Below are 5,635 nucleotides of genomic sequence, written 5' to 3'. Positions count from 1 at the left end.
AAACAGGTCTTGAAGAGGGCCAAAACACATGAAGCAGCAGAAGAGCAAAAGGAGGGCGATCTTGGCAAGGTTGTCTCAGCGTTGGCGGGCTCCTTCAAGGAGCGCCGCCGGGCCCAATGAACATTTTTTGTTGGAACTGTTGTGGTGTGGGTAAAGCTGCGACAGTCCGTGAACTTCGCGATTTCGTGAGGCAATTTACCCCTACCCTTTTATGCATTGTTGAAACTCAAATTGAAGGTGTTAGGGTAGAAGTGTTAGCTGGAACTTTGGGCTTTGACAACTCTTATGCTGTTAGTAGTCAAGGTAGGAGTGGTGGAATAGGTTTGTTTTGGAATAACTCAATAAAGGTGGAAATTCTTGGTTACTCTGTGTATCATCTAGATGTGTCTATTGAGGAACAGGATGCAGAAAAGTGGAGAATGACATGCGTTTATGGAGAGGCACAAACACATATGAGGCATCACACATGGACAACTTTGAAAAATATTAGTACTTTGAGCGATCTTCCCTGGCTCTGTATGGGGGATTTCAATGAAGTTTTACGTCCAGATGAACATCAAGGAGTTGGCCAGCATAGCAATGCCCAGATCCAAGCCTTCAGAGAAGTCCTTGATGTTTGCATGTTGCTTGACCTTGGCTATAAAGGCAATTTCTGGACCTTCGAGAAGAAAGTAACAGGAGGGAGCTATACAAGATGCAGACTTGACAGAGCTCTCGTAAATGCGTCATGGCCGGCTAGGTTTCCGCTGGCTGCGGTCACGCACTTGACCGGGGTTACATCAGATCATGCACCTCTACTCTTAGAGCGGGATGTACAAAACAACGAGCGGACTTAGAAACCGTTCAGGTACGAGCTCATGTGGGAGGCGCACGAGACCTTCCTTGACACAGTAGCTTTGGGATGGGGGGCTGGCCCTCCGTGCACGTCTGTGGCAGCGCTACGCCACAAGTTGCGGGACCTGGCGACTAACTTGACGCGGTGGAGCCGGGATACGTTCGGGAGTGTCAGGAAAGAAATTAAAAAACTCAAACAGATGTTAGAGGAGCTCAAAAACGACGCAGCAAGAACGGGTCCTTCCCACGTCGAGCTAAAAATCAATGAGAAGCTGATTGAGATGTATCACAGGGAGGAGATTATGTGGCGTCAGAGAGCCAGGGTAGAGTGGCTTTCGGCAGGAGGCAAAAACACAAAATTCTTTCATCTTCGAGCCAGTCTTCGGTGCAAGAAAAATATGATAAAGGCTCTACAGAATTCCCTGGGAGTGGAGATATCCGATCCAGCAGAGCTAAAGGTATTAGCTAATGATTTTTACCAGTCTTTATATCTCTCCGAAGGTGTCCAAAACATGGATGCGGTGCTAAACCATGTGCCGAGGAAGGTGACAGCTGAGATGAACTCAAATTTGTGTGCCCCGTATACCAAGGAAGAGATCAAGACTGCTTTATTTCAGATGTTTCCGACAAAGGCTCCAAGCCCAGATGGTTTTCCTGCCCACTTTTACCAAAGGCATTGGGAGGTTTGTGGTGATGAAGTAACAAATATAGTGCTCAGAATAGTAAGGGGCGAGGAGAGCCCAGAATCTATTAATGATACATTATTGGTATTGATTCCTAAGGTAACAACCCCTACAGTACTTGCTCAATTCCGACCTATAAGTCTATGCAATATTCTGTATAAAATAGCCTCGAAAGTGATAGCCAACAGGTTGAAGAGGATCTTGCCAGACATAATCTCTGAAGAACAGTCTGCCTTTGTCCCTGGGAGGCTTATTACTGATAATACCATATCTGCTTACGAGTGCTTACATTTTATGAAAAGGTCGAGAGCAAAGTCAAACAATTTTTGTGCTCTGAAGCTGGACATGATGAAGGCATATGACAGACTGGAGTGGGCATATCTCAGAGGTATCATGACTAAACTGGGTTTTGACCTACATTGGATAAATGTGGTCATGGGCATGGTCTCTTCAGTCTCTTTTTCTGTTTGTTTTAATGGCGAGAAGCTTGACTCTTTTATACTCACTCGTGGTATCCGGCAGGGAGATCCAATCTCCCCCTACTTGTTCTTGATTGCAGCAGAGGGCCTTTCGTGCCTCCTTAAATCAAGTTCTCAGTCGTCTCTTACAGGTATTCAGGTCCCACCGTAAACCACCTCTTGTTTGCAGATGATAGCCTGTTGTTATTTAAGGCAAGTGGGGAGAGCTCAACTATGGTATCAAACCTGCTTGATACTTATTGTTCTGCTTCTGGACAACGGATCAACAATGAAAAATCCTCTATTTTCTTCAGCAAGGGTTGCCCAGTACAGACAAGAGAAGTTGTCAAGAACAATTTGCAAGTACAGAACGAGTATTTGAGTGAACGCTACCTAGGAATTCCTACAGATGTTGGCCACTCTAAAAATGGTATGTTCAAATATCTCCGGGACCGAGTGTGGGAGAAGATTAAGGGGTGGATGGAGAAGTTACTTTCTGCTGCTGGTAAAGAAGTTTTGATCAAATCTGTTGCACAAGCTATACCAGTTTACTCCATGGCGTGCTTCAGATTACCACGAGGCCTGTGTGACAGCATCATGTCTATCATTCGACAATTCTGGTGGGGTTCCAAGCATGGAAAGAGAAAGCCCAGTTGGGTGGCGTGGGACATAATGACTATGACGAAGCACTTGGGGGCCTAGGTTTCCGTGACATGGAGATTTTCAACCTCGCCCTACTGGCAAGGCAGGCTTGGCGCACCCTAACAGATAGCAACTCACTCAGCGCCAGAATCCTCAAGGCAGTTTACTTCCCACACTGCTCTCTCCTTCAAGCAGAACTAGGATCGCACCCATCCCAGATATGGCGGGCGATTTTGGATGGTCGTGACATCCTGGCGCAAGGGGTCATCAGGAGAATTGGTGATGGGGAGACGACCGATATTTGGCGGCACAACTGGATCCCACGCGATGGTCTTAAGCGTCCCATATGCTCTCTAGCTCAGAACCCTCCGGCGAGAGTGGCGCAGCTTATAGATCCAACATCGGCAACGTGGAATGAAAACCTGGTACGTTCGGTGTTCACCCACTTTGACGCAGAAGAGATTCTACGGATCCCGCTTTGCACTCGCCGCGTGGGAGATTTCTGGGTCTGGCATGAAGAGCCTCGAGGTAATTTCAGCATTCGTTCTGCTTACCGAATGATTCTAAAAACAAAACACAGCAGGGAGGCTTGGTTAGCTGAGGAGGACGGCACATCTTATGAGCATCAAGACACCAAGAAGTGGTCCATGATCCGACACATGCAAGTACCATCCAAACTGAAGGTGTTCGTGTGGCGGCTAGCCCGTCATTCCATGCCCACGGGATCGGTCCTCAAACGTCGTCATATGGCAACAGAGGACACTTGTTCGCTATGTGGGGCGGCTGATACATGGAAACACGCCCTCATTGCATGTCCGATGGCAGCAAGTGTTTGGGCTTTGGCACCGGATGAGTTGGTCCAGCATATGGTTGAGCGCGAGGAGGATGGTCCGAAGCAGTGGCTGTTTGCACTACATGAAATATTGACGAATGACCTTTTCGATCGCCTGGTGGTGACGCTCTGGGCACTTTGGTATGCGAGGCGTAAAGCAATTCACGAGAATATATTTCAGGCACCATACTCTGCCAACAGCTTCATATCAAAATATTTGGCTGAACTACGAGTGACCCAGAAGAGGCATCCTTCCTTGCCCCCTTCTACCAGCACCCGACCAGCGCGGTGGCTTGCACCACCATCAGGTTACGCGAAGTTTAACGCCGATGCAGCGGTAACCAGAATTGGTGGGACAGTGGGGGTGATCTGTAGAGACGACAGGGGTATGTTTATGGGAGCCTCGACTCTCTCTTTTAGATACATTGTGGATCCCTCGACTTTGGAAGCACTTGCTATTAGAGAGGCACTTGCACTGGCAGATGATCTCTACCCGAGGCGCATCCAAGTGGCATCGGACTGCAAAACGGTGGTGCAGGACATACACAAGGAGAATTTGGCAAGCTATGGAGCAGTCATTCATGAGATAGTTGAACGTTCTTTAGCTTTTGATTTCTGTAATTTCAGTCATGAGTTTAGGAGCTCAAACTTTGAAGCTCACAACTTAGCGAAGCATGCTTTATATCTCGGTGGCGGCCGCCATGTTTGGTTAGGTCATCCCGGGAATTTACCATCCGTCCCTGTAAACATTGTGCCGACTTAATAAAAGCTTCGTGATGTTGCCTCAAAAAAAGTTCCTTCCACTAAAAAAAGGAGTCGACTCCTCGCCGCCGGCCACCTCCCCTCTCGCCACCGCAGTCAGTGGCAGCCAGTGACCGGCGTCGGGGGAGCAGCCTTGAGGGATTTGCTCCAGATCCGCGTCAAATGCGCTGAGGTATTTATTTGCTTCACTCCGCCACACCCCAGCTTAGTGCGGCAGTACATTTTTGGTTGGATAATGGTAGATTTTGCATCCGGCTGAAGCCCCAACCTCAAGTATGTAGAGTGCTCAAATATTTGGGACTTTAGAGAGAAATATCAGAATAGATTCTGCGGGTTAGTTAGTCGTAGGACAAATCATGGAGGGACAGATGGAACAGTTTCAATTTTCTTGTAAAGCATACGTGTGAATTGTGATTTACAACAAGTGTTTTTTTACCTTATGTGTACCAGTAAGCTTGATTTCTTATTGTTCATAGCCATGTTCTTAGCCTTAATAACTCCACCACTGCTGGATTTTCTTTTCTTATTCAGCCACTTGGAGTGGAACATGCCTGACAGATCTATCTACTTTGATTTATTCCACTCACTCTGAGTGGGAGACCCACCATTTAGTCAGTCATCCACCGGCGGCGACTACCAATTTTGCTTTTCCAAACAGTTAAGAAGACTAACACCACTCGAGAGACTGACTAAATTCCTGTAAACTTCCAAGTCGACCCAAAAGAAATATATTATGGTCTTTAAATGGTCGAATTATACACAGATATTTTTTTAAAAGTGATATATTTCTCAGCGCAGATGCTGCAAATGATTGAATTATACAGAAAAGATTTAGATGTGCTGCAAATGCATAGATATTTTTGTATGGGTTGTAGCAGGTCATGGAAGACTGTTCTTTATCTTCCTTTACCCTGTCAGCCATCTCTTTCTCTCTTTTCCCAATGAGTTGCTACGATCCTCTTTTAGGAATATAAATGCTAGGATGCTTAGGAAAATAACATTTGTGCTGAGAAAAGAACTCGCCAGTTCCTCCCGAAGAAAGAAAGTTCCTAGACGTTGACTCAATAAAGCTTGTTTGACCATTGATGGCTATGTTGAAACTTTCAACATAGCCATCAATGGTCAAACACGCTTTATTGAGTCAAGGTCTTGCAATAACAGTACCTTTAGTTTCAACATAGCCATCAATTTGCATCAATGGTGGAACAAGCTTTATTGAGTCAAGGTCTTGCTTTTCTGACCAACTTTTGCAATCGGTGCCTGGGGTACTCAAGAGTCAAGACTATTATGATTATCCCTCTCCTTGAGAAGATACACCATGTAAGAGCTTTATAAGTAAACCATGCACATGTAGCAATACCAGCATTCTATAACACTCCCCACAAATTCAAAGCTCTTAAACAGGGCGAGCAGCCACCACTGTC

This window comes from Triticum aestivum, chromosome 5A, assembly GCF_018294505.1.
Source record: "Triticum aestivum cultivar Chinese Spring chromosome 5A, IWGSC CS RefSeq v2.1, whole genome shotgun sequence".
Lineage (NCBI taxonomy): Eukaryota > Viridiplantae > Streptophyta > Magnoliopsida > Poales > Poaceae > Triticum > Triticum aestivum.
This window is presented reverse-complemented; position numbering follows the sequence as displayed.